Raw genomic sequence first — 18,354 nt, 5'->3', positions numbered from 1 at the left:
AGGGCCATGATCCACTAGACTTTACTCTATTAGGGTAACTGAAAGGATTCTATATACAAAACTTGGGCAAGAAAATTTTGCGAGGCTATTGGATATTATGAAGGGGTAATGCCAAGCTAGGCTTAAAGCAATGGTTTTTCGACAAGGTACAAGTGCTAGAACATCAAGAAGATAAGCTTCGTGAATAATAAGGGTGTTAAGGTATGAAGAAATGATCTTTAGCCCAGGGTATATCTGGATTGTTAAACTTTAGGGTAATAAAGAGAGGTATCAATCAATTATGGACAACTTTGATGAATATCTGGCTTTTAGGTATCAAGGTAAAGTTTTATAGGGATTCAAGCATCAGGATGAGATATCAATACTCTAGGAATCATTATCATGATAATCAAGAGGATCAATCAAGTGTTATAACAACTCTTTATTTTATCATGGCATTCAAATTACTTTAATATACTATCATGATAGACTTTTGAACTACTTGCAATACGTACTTGAGGGTTCATGGAATTTCTATATAATTCAAAGATAACTTAAGATACGCTTGGTTCAAGTATATCAAAATGACTCAGGATAATCACATCATAATATATATGAACTAATTGTTACACATTTGCAGTGAATACGAAAGACAGGTTGAATCACTTGCCTTGAGAAAGGCTAGTCTGGTCTGGATGGTAGGAGAAACTGGAAGCTTCACTCGACCTTTATGGCAAGTTTACCCTCGTCTCGAGATCCTACATAAATAATAATCCTCATTATAATATATTCTCACCAACTTAACCTATTTACAACCCGAAATTAAACACGAATGGTACTTAGGCCTATATGCACTTAATTTATATTCACCTTATAAATCTAATTGTACACATAGCCACATATATTCACATATCATATTTTAATACCAAATAATACCACATACACCATAATGCAACACTAGGCTTGGATGATCTCGATCCCCAACTTAAGTCACTTGGTAACTATACTTAGACAAAGTCTCCAAATTTTGGCTTCCTAACCCGATATGCCTTTACTAAACTATCCAAAACCTATTGACCCTCACTTGGGCCTTTTGTTCTACTGACTTTATACTATCTTACAACCATGGTGGTCAACCTAGATCTCACTCCTAAGTATTCTAAAACTATGCGATAAGTGAAAGTGCTCACTGGAGTAAATTTCAGAATGACATCTATGGTTTCTTGAGTGCATTAGACACCCTTAAACTACAAGTTTTCCTCCAAAACTCTTACACTAGACTCTTCTGACCATAAGGCATCTCCCAAACTTGATGTGGCTCAAGGTTCTAGCTTGGGCCTCCTTGGGCCTAAGCTTAAAGTCCATGATTCCCCTGTTTTTCTGGGCAGAAAACACCCTGACTTGAACTAACTTGTGACACATGGTTCTAACTCCTATTTTATGAACTATGGCTGGAAAAACTTCTCTGACACTCCCTCTAAATAAGGCCCAACAGAGCCTAATGAGGGCCTACTCATGACATGGTTAAAACTTCCTATTTCTAAGTTGCAATAAAACTGTCTCCTGTTGGACATATTTTGTGATTTCACTTGTGCACCTAACCAAACGACTTATAAACCTCCAACCAACACCTAAAACCTTTTATATACTCCTGATAATAGCTTCTGGTGGGTTGGGCCTCAAAGTGCACATCAATGACATGGTCAAAACTCACTCTAAACCTCAGGGTACTAAACTGATTTTCTGCAGAAACTAAGACTCTCCTTTCTCCAAGGTTTTTACTTGACAAACTCAACCACCAACAACTCAAATACCCAAACCATGACTTAACTATGGTGATCTACTGAACTAACTCCCTTACACTCAAAATAATCTTGGTGGAGATCATCCTTACCTAGGGTGCAACATGGCAAAACAAAGGAAATCACATTACACAATTTACAAGTCATCAAGTTTTTGAAAATAACAAGTTATATATTCTTATAAAATATATACACGAATTATTACCATGCATCAAGGAGCACTAATCAAGATTAACACCTTATCCCTACTGAAATTAAAGCTTACTAACAAAATCTTTCCAAATGATCAAAATCTTCCAATATTCCAAGAGAAATCTACATGCATGCATGACTTCGAGTTTTACAAACCAAAAAAACATATTTTCTAAATATAGTCTATCATGAAATCGACATGCAAGCCCATCAATAGCTATATCTAGATGATTACTTAGCATGAAAAGGGTTTTATCAAGTTTTTTGATATAAAATTTTTGTTATCACTACCAAAAACACAAAGAAATGAATCAAGGCAACAAGAATGATCTCAAGGACCATTCATTCGGCTACCTTAAGGTCATGGACGAATGAAATGGAAGGGAAATGGCCATTCAACATCAAGAGTCTCTTTTTCAAGACTTGGCATTTCACCATTCCTTGTAGTCCTCTCAAAAACAACATTAAATCCATAAGAATCAAGATTGTACTTTGAGTTCCAACTAAAACCTTGACATGCAAACTTAAAACTTAAACTTTTTACTCAAAACTCTTTGAATTATATATGATCATGATATGAGAAGTAATATTTACTTGTATGGAAGGTGGAATGAAGAAAAGGGCAGGGGGTAGGTTTTCGGCTAAAACCCGAGAGGAGAGGGGGAGGGCCGAGAGGAGAGGGAGAAGGGAGGGAGGAGAGAGTGAGGTGAGGGTGGAGTGTGAAATGATCATGACAACTTGTGCTTATTTTTATGGTTTTGATTTGAACAAATGTGAGTGGAATTGGTAATTGACAAAAGTAGCCCTCTAGCAAGGTTATGTCATTTTGCATGCAAGGACAAAGAAGTAATTTGGCTAGTAAGATGAGAGTTAGTGGGGTTGGAATTGTCTTTTTAGCCATTTAAGTTGAATAGAAAAGGATTTGCATGCAAGGACAACCATGTAATTTGATAATTAATAAGCAACTTATTTTCAAAGATTTATTTTTATATAATAAAATAAAAGTTCAAAAATTATAAAATTTATACCATAAAATAATTTGGATTTTTAGAAATTTTATAAGATCACTTTCAAAATTTATGAACAAAATATCCTTTAAAAGAAAATTTCTCCAAGGCTTAGAATATTCCTTATAAATCAAGAATAAAGGAAATAAATAAACTTTTACTTTAAAAAATCATGAACTACACTTAAAAATTTTATAATGCAGAAATTCTCACTAACACAAACGCGCAATCATTGAACATATTTACTTTCGACTTTAATATTATACCAAAACCACAAATAATATTACACGAAAATGTCGGTCGTAACATCCTCTCCCCCTTAAGGGATTCTGTCCCCAGAATCTAAAAGAACAGATGAGGATACCAGGAACGCATATTAGACTCTAACTCCCAAGTCGATTCTTCGACCTTAGGTTCCTCCAAAGTACTTTTACTAACTTTACTGACTTATTTCTAAGACTCTTTTCTTGCCAGTCGAGTATTTTGACAGGTTGCTCCACGAATGACAGGTCTGCCTGAATTTCTACAGGTTCATAGTCTATCACATGGTTAGCATCAGAATTGTACTTCTTAAGCAACGACACATGGAACACATTATGCACATGCTGATCTGAGGTGGTAAGGCTAACTCGTAGGCTACCTTCCCCACTTGACTCAAAATTTCAAAAGGACCTATATATCTAGGTGCTAACTTCCCTTTCTTGCCAAATCTAGACAACCCTTTTCTAGGCGACACCTTCAACAAAACAGCTTCGCCAACTTGGAATCGAACATCCTTACGCGCTGGATCCGCATACTTCCTCTGTCTATCTTGAGCAGCAAGTAGCCTTCTTTGAATTAACTTGACTGTGTCATGCAACTGTTGTACCAATTCCGAGCCGAGAATCCTTCCTTCTCCTACTTCATCCCAACTTGTCGGTGATCTACATTTTCGCCCGTACAAAGCTTCGTATGGTGGCATGCCAATACTGGAATGATAGCTATTGTTGTAAGAGAATTCAATCAATGGCAAGTGGTCGTCCCAACTTCCTGCAAAATCGATTGCACAACTGCGCAACATGTCTTCGATCGTTTGAATTGTCCTTTCGCTCTGACCATCAGTCTGCGGGTGGTACGCCGTGCTCATATTCAACTTCGTGCCAAGACTTTCTTGAAATTGCTTCCAGAATCTCGAGTTAAATCGGGGGTCTCTGTTTGAAACTATCGATACGGGTACTCCATGCCTTAGTACGATTTCACGCACGTACAGATGAACCAATTTGTCCAATGACGACTTCTCATTAATTGGAAGAAAATGTGCTGACTTCGTAAGATGATCAATTATCACCCATATAGCGTCATGTCCGGATTTCGTTCACGGTAGTCCCACTATAAAGTCCATAGCAATATTTTCCCATTTCCATTCTGGAATCTTTAGGGGCTGAATTAATCCGCTTGGTCGTTGATGTTTTGCCTTCACTTTCTGACAAGTATAACACTTCGTAACCCATTCTGCCACGTCTCGCTTCATATTTGGCTACCAAAAGTTCCGTTTTAAGTCCCGATACATCTTGGTGCTTCCCGGGTGGATTGAAAATTTTGAATTGTGGGCTTCTTGTAGGATTTCATTCTTCAATTCAGGTACATGAGGAACCCAAATTCTTGAGGAAAACCTTAGTATACCTTGCTCATCCTTTTGAGTGCTAATCTCCTCTCCTGTTAGCTGATTCTTCTCTTTCTCCATCACTTCTTCCTGACATTTCCTTATCCTTGCCACTAGTGTTGGCTGAAAAGTCATCACACGATAAACTTCTTCAACTTTTCCACAATCATAGAGTTCCAGTCCAAATCTCTTGATCTCTTCAGTCAGTTCCTTTGGTGTTGCCATCATATTCAATCTCTCCTTCCTGCTTAGAGCATCGGCCACAATATTCGCCTTTCCAGGATGGTAATTTATCGAGCAATCGTAGTCCTTGATCAATTCCAGCCATCTCCTCTGCCTCATATTGAGCTCCTTGTGAGTGAAAATGTACTTCAAACTCTTATGATCTGTGTAGATTTCACACTTTTCTCCGTAGAGGTAATGTCTCCAAATCTTAAGTGCGAACACTATGGCGGCTAGTTCCAAGTCATGCGTCGGGTACTTCAACTCATGCGGTTTTAACTGTCTTGACGCATACGCGATCACCTTACTGTGTTGCATTAACACACAACCCAATCCTTTATGAGAAGCGTCGCTGAATATCACAAAGTTCCCTTGGTCCTATGGTAGTACTAATACGGGAGCGGTTACCAATCTCTGTTTCAACTCTTGAAAGCTATCCTCACATTCTATACTCCATTCGAACTTCTGATTCTTCCTGATTAACTTGGTCAATGGGGTAGCGATTTTTTAAAAATCCTTGACAAACCTTCTATAGTACCCTGTCAATCCTAGAAAATTTCGCACTTCCGTAGGTGTCTTTGGCCTCTCCCAACTCATAACCGCCTCAATCTTTGCCGGATCCACTTTAACTCCTTCATTTCCAATGACATGCCCCAAAAATTGAATTTCCTTTAACCAAAACTCACATTTGGTAAACTTGGCATACAACTTCTCTTGACGAAGTATCTCCAATGCTATCCAGAGGTGTTGCTTATGTTCTTCTTCCAACTTAGAAATAAATAAGGATGTCATCAATGAATACCACTACAAACTTGTCCAAATACTTCTTAAATACCCGATTCATCAGATCCATAAATGCGGCCGGGGCGTTGGTCAATCCAAACGGCATTACTAGGAATTCATAATGCCAATATCTGGTCCTGAATGTTATCTTGAGAATGTCTTCTTCCTTGATCTTTAATTGATGATATCCCGATCTCAAGTCAATCTTTGAAAAGCACTTTGCTCCCTTCAGCTGGTCAAAAAGGTCATCTATTCTTGGTAGCGGGTAGCGGTTCTTAATCGTTACCTTATTCAACTCCCGATAATCTATACATAGCCGCATACTTCCATCTTTCTTCTTTACAAACAGAACAGGTGCTCCCCATGGCGATGTACTTGGCCGTATCACTCCTTTATCCAACAATTCTTGTAGCTGGCTCGCCAACTCTTTCATTTCTGTTGGTGCCATCCTATATGGGGCCTTTGAAACTGGTTCCATGCCTGGAGCAAGGTTGATCTCGAACTCGATTTGTCGATCTGGTGGTAAGCCTGGTAGTTCATCTGGAAACACATCGGGGAACTCGTTAACTACGGGGATATCTTCTATGCTGGGACTGCCTTTTTCTGAATCCACTACATAAGCTAGGAACGACTCATAACCTTTTCTAAATAGCTTCTTAGCCTGAACGATTGTAAGAAATAGTTGTTCTTGCCTCTGCCCCTTAAATACTACCTTCTCTCCACTCTTCATCTTTAAATACACTTTCTTGGTCTTACAATTAATCTGGGCGTTATTCTTCCTTAACCAATCCATTCCTAAAATTATATCAAACTCTCCCAACTTGAAGAGTATCAAGTCAGGTGAAAACTTATACCCCGAAATATCAATCTCATACTTTGGACAGAATTGATTCACAGGAATCTTCTATTGGTTTGCAATTACCAAATTTACTACCTCGCTCATAACCATTTTATCACATTGAAGTTTATCAACAAAAGTTTCTGATATGAAAGATCTTGTTGCTCCCGAATCAATCAATACTTTAGCTTTGATATTATTGAGTAAAAGTGTACCTGCTATCACCTCAGAATTCTGAACAGCATCCTTCATCTTCAGATCAAATGTCCTTGTTGTTGCTGGCGGGGTTGTTGTAGGTGGTGGAGGTAATGCTAATACCTCAGCTGGCACGCTTGCACTGGTACTTGCCACATTCATTAAAGCTTTGACTGGTCTGGTCACCTTGCACTCCCTAGCTATGTGTCCAGTCTTTCCACATTTGTAACATGTAACTCCTGGCTTCGGTATCTTGCACTCATTTGCCAAATGTCCCTTCTGGTTGCACCTATAGCATGTCATGCTCAGCTTATTACATACTCCGGGGTGCCTTCTTCCACAGTGCTTGCATTCCGGTCTCTGGAACCTGTTTTCTCCCGCTTGCCCTTGGCTTGCCTGGTTGTTACCTTTCGATTCTTGTCTTTTGCCCAAATTCCCTTTCTTTTGAACATTTCCACCCTTATGAAACCCAATCCTCTTAACACTCCGATCTTGTGAATTTCCGGCTTCAGACTTCTCTCCATAAAACGGAACCTTTCTTTTCTTGTTATCCCTTTCCTTCCTTGACTACATCCCATTATTCTCAATCAGAGCAGCTTTTTGTACTACTCCCGCATAGTTTTCAAGCTCAAACATAGTCACTCTATCTCTGATCCAAGGCTCCAATCCTTGCTGAAATTTCTTCGTTTTTTCTTCCTCAGTGCTGGTATACTTGGTCACAAACCTTGACAACTCAGTGAACTTCTTCTCATACTCCAGTACCGTCATGATCCCTTGCTTCAACTCCAGAAATTTAAGCTCCATCTGATTATGCATGTACTTAGGGTAATACTTTTCCAGAAATAACTTCTTAAATCTCTCCCAAGAAACCTGCTGAGTTGCTTCCATAGCTTGTACTGATTCCCACCAATAGATGACTTCGCCCTTCAAGAAGTAAGTAGCATATGGCGTCTTCTGATCGTCTCCTAACTGTACCAACTCAAAAGCTCTTTCTATTTCCTTAATCTATGTGTTAGCTATTACCGGATCAGTGGTATCATGAAATGCAGGTGGATTCACATTCTGAAAAGCCTTGAAAGTGACAATTTGTTGGGGTGGTACTGGTGGCTCGGGTGGTTGGTATGGTTCACGGTTATCTTGGTTTTCAATTCGTTGTTGAAGAGTTAGTTGTTGTTGAGCTATAGCATTGGTTTGCTGTTGCAAAGTTTCCAATAGTCGAAGAATATTTGGGTCTGTGGTAGATGTGGTTGTTGGGTTCTTCTTTTTGGGGGGCGTGATCCTGAAATAAGAGTTATGTCAAAACAGATTGAAATAATTCGAGGGTATCGCATGGCATTCTTATTTCCATATGAGGTCAAAGTTTAAATTAAACAGATATGGCGATGCATATAAAAGCGTAAAATAATAGTTGAGAGCAAATGGAATGATAGTGCATAATTTCTGAAATTTAAGGTCACAATACATCAGGATTAGGACAAAGTCTGATTCTAGGAACAACAGGCTTAATTAAAGGAAACAACTGGGAATTCTACGAAGTCTGATAGTACAACAACATGAAAAGATAAATGGAAAGAACTAAGGCTCCACTCCATCTGAACGGGGCTTGGTAGTCTTTTCCTCTCGAAGCATCTTCACAATGCTCTGGAGCTCATCTGCCACCATCTGGATGACATACTGGCTGGTGCAGTCCCGGTGCGCTGGCATCTCCTCAAGCTTAGTGTTGACGTACTGAACCAGTCGGTCTATCAGTCGGTCGTACTTGCCCTGAAGCATGTCAAACTCGCGCCTCAACTCAGCATACACGAAGAAAACAATAGTGTCGTCCGACCCAGAGGGTGTCGAGGAATGCGCCCTTTGCTGACAAACCAATAAGAGGAGTATTACTATTAATAATAATAAATTTACTCAACCTACTCTCTCGCATATTATCTATAACCTATACTTATATCCTATAACCTATTTGGGCTATCCAGGGACTCTAAACTGTAGCTCTGATACCAAAACCTGTCACACCCCCAACTTAACCAACAAAATTAAATATAATTATTACAATATTTAGAAGAAAGTAAACATAACCAAATCCAAGATCTTACAGTTTAGGGTTTGGAACAGCCCAACACTACCATCTATTACAACTGATTTTAATTTCGAGTCCTCACACAAAACTATCCCTTATTCTACCTGAGCTCGAACATACGCATCAGCGTCACAGGTCTTACGTGTTGTCTGCTTGAATCTAACCATAGCTGCTAGCTGTAATATGAGGGTAAAGGAAGGAGTGAGCCAAATGCTCAACAAGTGCTAAACAATACGATGCGAAACATAAATCGAGATATATATAAAGAATGACAATGTGAAGACATAACCAATAATAACAAGAGATAAAACTTTGGGTGATGACATCATTTGCTTGTATCAAAACATTTTGAAAATCATATCTTAAACAAAATCATTTTATGACGCTACGGATTACAGCCGGTGATCAGCCGCGAAGTAATCCCGAACCTCGCTGGGTTCTAAAACATTAATGAGATTCCCTAGGCAACTTTTAAGCCTACATTATAAGTGTGTAAAGGACTCGCGTCTCCGTCCAGATCCACTATTCAAAGAAAACATTTATCCCCCTTTGGGACTGAAAATCCATATTTTATTCATTTCAAAAACTGATGCCGATTTATGACAAAATCTCTTTTAACAGTAAACATTTTTATCAAGGGATTATAGATCAACTCGAAACACTGGAAATATGGTACTAAATCTCAGGGCCATGATCCACTAGACTTTACTCTATTAGGGTAACTGAAAGGATTCCATATACAAAACTTGGGCAAGAAAATTTTGCGAGGCTATTGGATATTATGAAGGGGTAATGCCAAGCTAGGCTTAAAGCAATGGTTTTTCGACAAGTTATAAGTGCTAGAACATCAAGAAGATAAGCTTCATGAATAATAAGGGTGTTAAGGTATGAAGAAATGATCTTTAGCTAAGAGTATATCAGGATTGTTAAACTTTAGGGTAATAAAGAGAGGTATCAATCAATTATGGACAACTTTGATGAATATCTGGCTTTTAGGTATCAAGGTAAAGTTCTATAGGGATTCAAGCATCAGGGTGAGATATCAATACTCTAGGAATCATTAGCATGATAATCAAGAGGATCAATCAAGTGTTATAACAACTCTTTATTTTATCATGGCATTCAAATTACTTTAATATACTATCATGATAAGACTTTTGAACTACTTGCAATACGTACTTGAGGGTTCATGGCATTTCTATATAATTCAAAGATAACTTAAGATACGCTTGGTTCAAGTATATCAAAATGACTCAGGATAATCGCATCAAAAAATATATGAACTAATTGTTACACATTTGCAGTGAATACGAAAGACAGGTTGAATCACTTGCCTTGAGAAAGGCTAGTCTGGTCTGGATGGTAGGAGAAAATGGAAGCTTCACTCGACCTTAATGACATGTTTACCCTCGTCTCGAGATCCTACATAAATAATAATCCTCATTATAATATATTCTCACCAACTTAACCTATTTACAACCCGAAATTAAACACGAATGGCACTTAGGCCTATATGCACTTAATTTATATTCACCTTATAAATCTAATTGTACACATAGCCACATATATTCACATATCATATTTTAATACCCAATAATACAACATACACCATAATGCAACACTAGGCTTGGATGATCTCGATCCCCAACTTAAGTCACTTGGTAACTATACTTAGACAAAGTCTTCAAATTTTGGCTTCCTAACCCGATGTGCCTTTACTAAACTATCCAAAACCTATTGACCCTCACTTGGGCCTTTTGTTCTACTGACTTTATACTATCTTAAAACCATGGTGGTCAACCTAGATCTCACTCCTAAGTGTTCTAAAACTATGCGATAAGTGAAAGTGCTCACTGGAGTAAATTTCAGAATGACATCTATGGTTTCTTGAGTGCATTAGACACCCTTAAACTAAAAGTTTTCCTCCAAAACTCTTACACTAGACTCTTCTGACCATAAGGCATCTCCCAAACTTGATGTGGCTCAAGGGTCTAGCTTGGGCTTCCTTGGGCCTAAGCTTAAAGTCCATGATTCCCCTGTTTTTCTGGGCAGAAAACGCCCTGACTTGAACTAACTTGTGACACATGGTTCTAACTCCTATTTTATGAACTATGGCTGGAAAAACTTCTCTGACACGCCCTCTAACTAAGGCCCAACAGGGACTAATGAGGGCCTACCCATGACATTGTCAAAATTTCCTATTTCTAAGTTGTAACAAAACTGTCCCCTGTTGGACAGATTTTGTGATTTCACTTGTGCACCTAACCAAACGACTTATAAACCTCCAACCAATACCTAAAACCTTTTATATACTCCTAATACTAGCTTCTGGTGGGTTGGGCCTCAAAGTGCACATCAATGACATGGTCAAAACTCACTCTAAACCTCAGGGTACTAAACTGATTTTCTGCAGAAACTAAGACTCTCCTTTCTCCGAGGTTTTTACTTGACAAACTCAACCACCAACAACTCAAATACCCAAACCATGACTTAACTATGGTGATCTACTAAACTAACTCCCTTACACTCAAAATAATCTTGGTGGAAATCATCCTTACCTAGGGTGCAACATGGTAAAACAAAGGAAATCACATTACACAATTTACAAGTCATCACGTTTTTGAAAATAACAAGTTATATATTCTTATAAAATATATAAACGAATTATTACCATGCATCAAGGAGCACTAATCAAGATTAACACCTTATCCCTACTGAAATTAAAGCTTACTAACAAAATCTTTCCAAATGATCAAAATCTTCCAACATTCCAAGAGAAATCTACATGCATGAATGACTTCGAGTTTTCAAACCAAAACAACATATTTTCTAAATATATTCTATCATGAAATAAACATGCAAGCCCAACAATAGCTATATCTAGATGGTCACTTAGCATGCAAAGGGTTTTATCGAGTTTTTGATACAAAATTTATGTTATCACTACCAAAAACACATAGAAATGAATCAAGGCAACAAGAATGATCTCAACCATTTATTCGGCTCTCTTAAGGTCATGGCCGAATGAAATGGAAGGGAAATGGTCATTAAACATCAAGAGTCTCTTTCTCAAGACTTGGAATTTCACCATTCCTTGTAGTCCTCTCAAAAACAACCTTAAATCCATAAGAATCAAGATTGTACTTTGAGTTCTAACTAAAACTTTGACATGCAAACTTAAAATTTAAACTTTTTACTCAAAACTCTTTGAATTATATATGATCATGATATGAGAAGTAATATTTACTTGTATGGAAGGTGGGAGCTTGAATGAGGAATGAATAAAAGGGGAGGGGGTAGGTTTTCGGCTAAAACCTGAGAGGAGAGGGGGAGGGCCGAGAGGAGAGGGAGAAGGGAGGGAGGAGAGAGTGAGGTGAGGGTGGAGTGTGAAATGATCATGACAACTTGTGCTTATTTTTATGATTTTGATTTGAACAAATGTGAGTGGAATTGGTAATTGACAAAAGTAGCCCTCTAGCAAGGTTAGTTTATTTTGCATGCAAGGACAAAGAAGTAATTTGGCTAGTCAGATGAGAGTTAGTGGGGTTGGAATTGTCTTTTTAGCCCTTTAAGTTGAATAGAAAAGGATTTGCATGCAAGGGCAACCATGTAATTTGATAATTAATAAGCAACTTATTTTCAAAGATTTATTTTTATATAATAAAATAAAAGTTCAAAAATTATAAAATTTATACCATAAAATAATTTGGATTTTTAGAAATTTTATAAAATCACTTTCAAGATTTGTGAACAAAATATCTTTTAAAATAAAATTTCTCCAAGGCTTAGAATATTCCTTATAAATCAATAATAAAGGAAATAAATAAACTTTTACTTTGAAAAATCATGAACTACACTTAAGAATTTTATAATGCAGAAATTCTCACTAACACAAACGCGCAATCATTGAACATATTTACTTTCGACTTTAATATTATACCAAAACCATAAATAATATAACACGAAAATGCCGGTCGTAACATTTGTGGACCTCACTCATGGCATGATAAAATAAGCATTTATTTTATGTGTTGAATAAAAGCATGATTCCGTAATAAACTCCAATAGTCTTGAAGTGTTATAAGTGATTTTATGTCTAGATTATATTCTTCGTATAAGTTTGTGATTGCCTTGAGGATAGTTAAGTTATGGTGATTGATCTAGTTTGGAAGCATATCTGTTAAGCATTCACACACACCACGTTTCTAGTTGTATGTTAGCTTGCGTGATTTGATTGATCTTTAGTCGTCTTATTGCATTTGTTGAAGTGTCATGTGTCGGTTGGTTTAGTCATCGCGAGGGGATCGCTGCATTCATATAAATTGCATTCATGCATATTTTATTCTAGTTTTGAATCTGTGACGCTTGAGGACAAACATCGATTCAAGTTTGAGGGTGTGATAAGTGGCATTTTATACCACTTAGAGCGCTTCATAACGGCTTGTATTGATGTCTCGAACTCGAGTATTTTGTGTATTTAACGTGTTTTCGAGTGTTTTTGCATTTCAGGGTATAACTTGCTTAGATAGATGTTTTTTTATCAAATAAGGCCTATGAAAGTGCTAGGAATCAGTCCAGGGGAGTTGAGCGAAGAAATCAGCAAAGACAGAAGCAATTCTGGGAATTTTCCAGAAGGGTTGCAGGCGCCCGCCTGGAGATAGCAGGCGGCCGCGCGCTAGCAGCCGCCCGCCTGAAGATTGGAGGCGGCCGCCTGGGTTCGAATTTTTAGATACTGGATTTTATTCTCCAAGTTCAATTGGGCTTCTGTTGGCGCTGGTTCTTGTGGGTTATTATATAAGCCTTTTTAGAAGACGTTTTCTCAATTATCGAGATCAAGAGCAAGGCAAGAAGATTAAGAAGACCGTTTTAGCACGCAACAACGAAGAAGAGGAAGTATAGTTCATCTTGTGATTCTTTTATTCGTTGTAACAGTGGATGCTAGTTTTCTTTATACTTTGAACCTTAATACTCTTGTGACGTACTTCATTATTTATTTAGGATTTTTATTATTTTATATCGTGTGTTATTATCATGCTTTCATATGAACCCATGGTGACGATGAGTTCTCTTATGGGCTAATCGTGATCTGGGATTCTAGCGGATTTATTATGGATTTCTTTAGTTAATTTTTTAATACCTTGGTATATGGTGATTATATGATATCTGGTATAGATTGTGCTTATTCTTCTTATATGCGTCACGAACATGTAAGATAGCTTTTCAATCTCTTGTGAAGTGACAGTGAATCTTGAGATTTATAACTTGCCATGCTAGCATAGGTTCATGCAGTATATGCAAGATTAGTGGGTAACTCTAACCATTTTACTTACCCTATGTAGTCATAATGAATAACTTATGCTTAAATTATTATGTTGTCAAATTCTGTATACATATAGGGTCTCAACATAATTGATGCTTATTCAACTTCTATCTTAATTGTGGATGCTTGGTAGAATGGTACTCGTGTAACGAAAGTTGGCGTTTATCAGTTTCGTGTTGTTCGATTAATATCATCACCATTACATGCTAAGGTTAATAACGATAACTATTGAATGAAGTAGTAATGAAGTTAGGATGTCATGTGTGTTTAATATTGTTAATTCAAGTGTTTAATTCTCGTAGTAATATTAGTAAATCAACATTGCTTGTTATTGTCTTGACATTGAAGAACAATCATACATTGGTGAAGTAAGTCGATTAAATATAATTAATCAGTCTCTGTGGGGACGAACTAGAAATTATTATATATTACTTGCTAACGCGCATACTTGCGTGATTTATTTAGCGCATGCTTTCTGCCTAACATTATTCCCAAATAATGTAAACAATAATTGTAGAAGGGGGGTTGAATGGAATTCTGGCTTCTTTTTGGTTTTAAGAAATGTTCTTCTATAAATAACTGTGAATGATTTAGCAAAGGTGCGGAATGAGAGTAATATTGAAATCAAAGCACAAAGTAAATAAGTACAAGTATTTAAAAACTTTCTGGTGGATTGAACTTTTCCACCAGAGATATATATTAAGTAGAGAACTTTGTGTTACAAATGTACACAACTGCTTACAAGTTGAAAAACAAGAACAGAGAAATTCTTTACAAATTTTGCCTTATCTATTTCTCTGGTAAATTTCTTGAATTCAATTCAACTTGCTACACTTGGTTTATATATCACCAAGTTACATGCTAAAAATACAAGATAATAAGACAAACTATTTCTAGTCTAATTACATGCTGGTACACTTCTCTTTCCAGCATCTTTGAATATCTTCTGTTTAGCATGGAAATGGAAATGCTTCTTTTGTTCTCTAAAACCTGAATTAGGCTTCCACATTCCATTTGCCTATAATAAACGCATGTTACTATCAAGTCACTATCAACTGCTCTTTTGAATCTAATCATCCGTTGAAACTCATCTTGATCATCCGTTGAAACTCAGTTTGATCATCTGTTGAGACTTATGTTGATCATCCGTTGAAAGCTTTATGAAACATCCTTTGAGATTGTTTTCTTGGCAGTTAACTCCATTTCATTTATGCAAGATTACAAGGCATCTAATATTTACAATTAACCAACCTATCTTGCATATCAATCTAGTAGTTAACAAGTACATTCTACAATATTTGTTACATTAAGCTATTTGGATATGTAGGAATGTGCTACTACACTTATTGTTCATAAGCTACCCTTTCAACGGATGTTGAAATGATTATCCGTTTAAAGCTAAAAACATCATTTAATTAAAATATACTAAGTGTTTTGTTCAAAGTTATCACCAAGTACACAACATATTCCTAACAGTTGTGCATGAGAATGGTGAGGAACAAACAGAGGCTGAGTCACCATTGGTCAAGAGATCAAAGAAGAGTAAGAAAGCTGAGCTGACCACTCAAGCCATCTCTGTATCCTCTCAAAAGGATGTAGTTGTAAAAATGGGGACAAAACAGACTCTCTATATATATATCCTCTCAATAAGATGTGTCTATTGAAAGAGCATTCTCCCTAATGCACCTTGTACAGAGTCTGCACAGCCTGCACTTGCTCAAATCCAAGTGTATGGTAGAATAAATAAGGATGGCACACACAGTGAGGGCACATCTATTGAAGCTCCCTCATCCATTCAGGGGGAGCTGCCAACACTCAATTCTGATCAACAACTTCTAATCTCATAAATTTCTTCTCCACTTACAACACTTGAATCCAATTCTCAAATGCAAGATAAATCAAGTGACTTGGTTCAAGAAACCTTGCTCCCCACCCAGATACTACAATCAGATGGTGAGAGGCTACTACCCGGGGTATACCTTAATGACATCATCAAAACCATGGGGGATTAATCAGTTTTTACTGAAGACCCCATGGGTGTTATAAATTCACCTTCATATGCAAATTGGCCTTCATAGGCTGTTAGGTTTGTGGGTAGTACTCCTGAGGGGGAGCTATATAAATCTTTTCCAATTCAATTGGAGGTTCCTTATGTAGGGACAATTCACCTCAAAACCCTAGCTAAAATTGCCTTGACAATTAAAGGTGGGAGTAAAATTACCAATGACCCGGCTATGGGAGAGGCAAGTCTATCACATTCAAGTGGCAGTGCTTTGCAAGAAGCACAAGGGTTTAAGACTGGTGCACATGAAAGTAACCCAGTCAAATCCCCCCCAATTCAATTGAAGGTTCCCACTACATGTGAGGAACATCAACTTTTCAAAACCATAGAGCAATCTGTGAGTAAAACTGTGACTTCAGTCACAGGTGGCTCTGATTCACAACCATCCATATCTCAATCACACCTAATCTCCCAATAGCTCCAACACACTGAAATCAACCTTCAATAATTGAAGATCTCAGAGTTGATCAACTTGGAGGCCTTGCAAAAATCTCACAACAGCTACTCACATCCAACATATCTCATCAGGACTACCAAGCTATCATGCTCACCTACCAGGCTGATGTTGAAGATAATCAAGCAAAAATTGTTGATGAAGCTGGTCAGGTTGCTAACTGTGATGCTTAGTTGGACAAGGACTTCACCATTGAAATGGATGCTGTGTTAGATAAATTCAGGGAGGAATACATCACAATTCTGTGAAGCAATGCCAGATCCCTAACTCCTCAAGAGGTGTATGATTCCATCAATGATGTCTATAAAGCTCAAATCAAGGCTTTCCAGAACTTTGGAAAAGCACTTCAAATCACATTGAATGGACATCAAGACAAGATAATGAAAATGGTCAGGGAAAAGATGGATCAAATCATCCCCTCTCAAACTGAGATAAAAAACCAATTCAAAACCTTCTCAGAACAAATGTCAAGGTATGATCTCAGTGGGATTGATAAGAGTGTGAATCAGCTGAAAGACTCTTTTGTAGCCTTGCACAAGGTAGTTCAAGATCACATCACTAAATCCAATGACACAAGGTGGAAGTTGGATCAAATGCACACTGCAAGATACACTCCTTCTCCTTTGGTCATGGATGAAATTCAGAAATTTGTGCCAGCTACTTTTGGATGATCTACTGCTCTCTCTACTACAAGCTCCTCTCCACAAGACATTCGAGACCTCAAATCACTAGTAGCTTCTCTGGAAACCTCAAATACATCTCTTAATGCTCAAGTGCAAGCTTTGACTTCACTAGTTCAAAGTCAACAGTTAGATATCAAGATCCTAGTGGACTCTCACAAGCATCTTCAAATGCAAAATTCTGTTACTTTGGGAGCCATCATGGGGAAGCTCAACATCCCACTGCCTCCACTTCCTGAATAGATAAGGCCAGAAATTCCAACTCCCCTACTCATGCCTGTCACCAAGACTAAGGGGGAGATTGATGCTAGAATTCAACAATCTAAGTCTAAGGCTAAAGAAACTGTTCAAGTTGGTCAAAGCTCTTCTGAAATTGATGTTGGAAAATAAAGACTTCTGAAGGCTGCAACAGGACCAAATCAAGATCAAGAATTTAGTGATCTCCTTGTAGCACTAAGAGTGTCTCTCAAAAACAACTATGTGACTTGGAAGAAAGCTTTGGCCAAGAACATCAACTTTCTAAGGGCTGTGGTGGTGAAGATTGATGACTTTTTGCAGGAAAGAATTGTCATGAACATTAATGATGGTGGAATGTACACGTGTCTTCAGGTTTCTCTTGAAAATCTCCAAACTTTAAGAGCATCTGAACTGGATGTGATGATTGACAGAGTGAGACCAGTCATTCCAGAAGACACTCAACTTATCCAAGAGCTCAAAAAGGCACATATAGCAGCTTTCCCAGAAGCCTATCTATATCCAAACCATGGAATAATTTATGTCTGTCCAATAACCAAACAAGAAAGACATCTCCTTGTTCCTAAGCATTGTGTCAGGTCAAACATGAGGCTGATCATGACCTTGCAGTCTGATTTAAAAATCAAAAGGAATAAGAAGAACGAGGATGTTGAGATGATAAAGATTTTGGAGAAATATATTGTAAATCCTGATACCATGTTGCCAAACACTCAGTACAACTTAAGGAAAGACCAGGATGATGATGAGCAGAAGGATGACCAACAAAAGCTTTCTGGCTTAAATCCAAGTCAAGCCTCTAAAGCAACTGGTAGCAAGGACAAAAGTCAAGGAGAGAAGAAGGATGAT

Source organism: Apium graveolens, chromosome 8, assembly GCF_009905375.1.
Source record: "Apium graveolens cultivar Ventura chromosome 8, ASM990537v1, whole genome shotgun sequence".
Classification (NCBI taxonomy): Eukaryota; Viridiplantae; Streptophyta; class Magnoliopsida; order Apiales; family Apiaceae; genus Apium; species Apium graveolens.
This window is presented reverse-complemented; position numbering follows the sequence as displayed.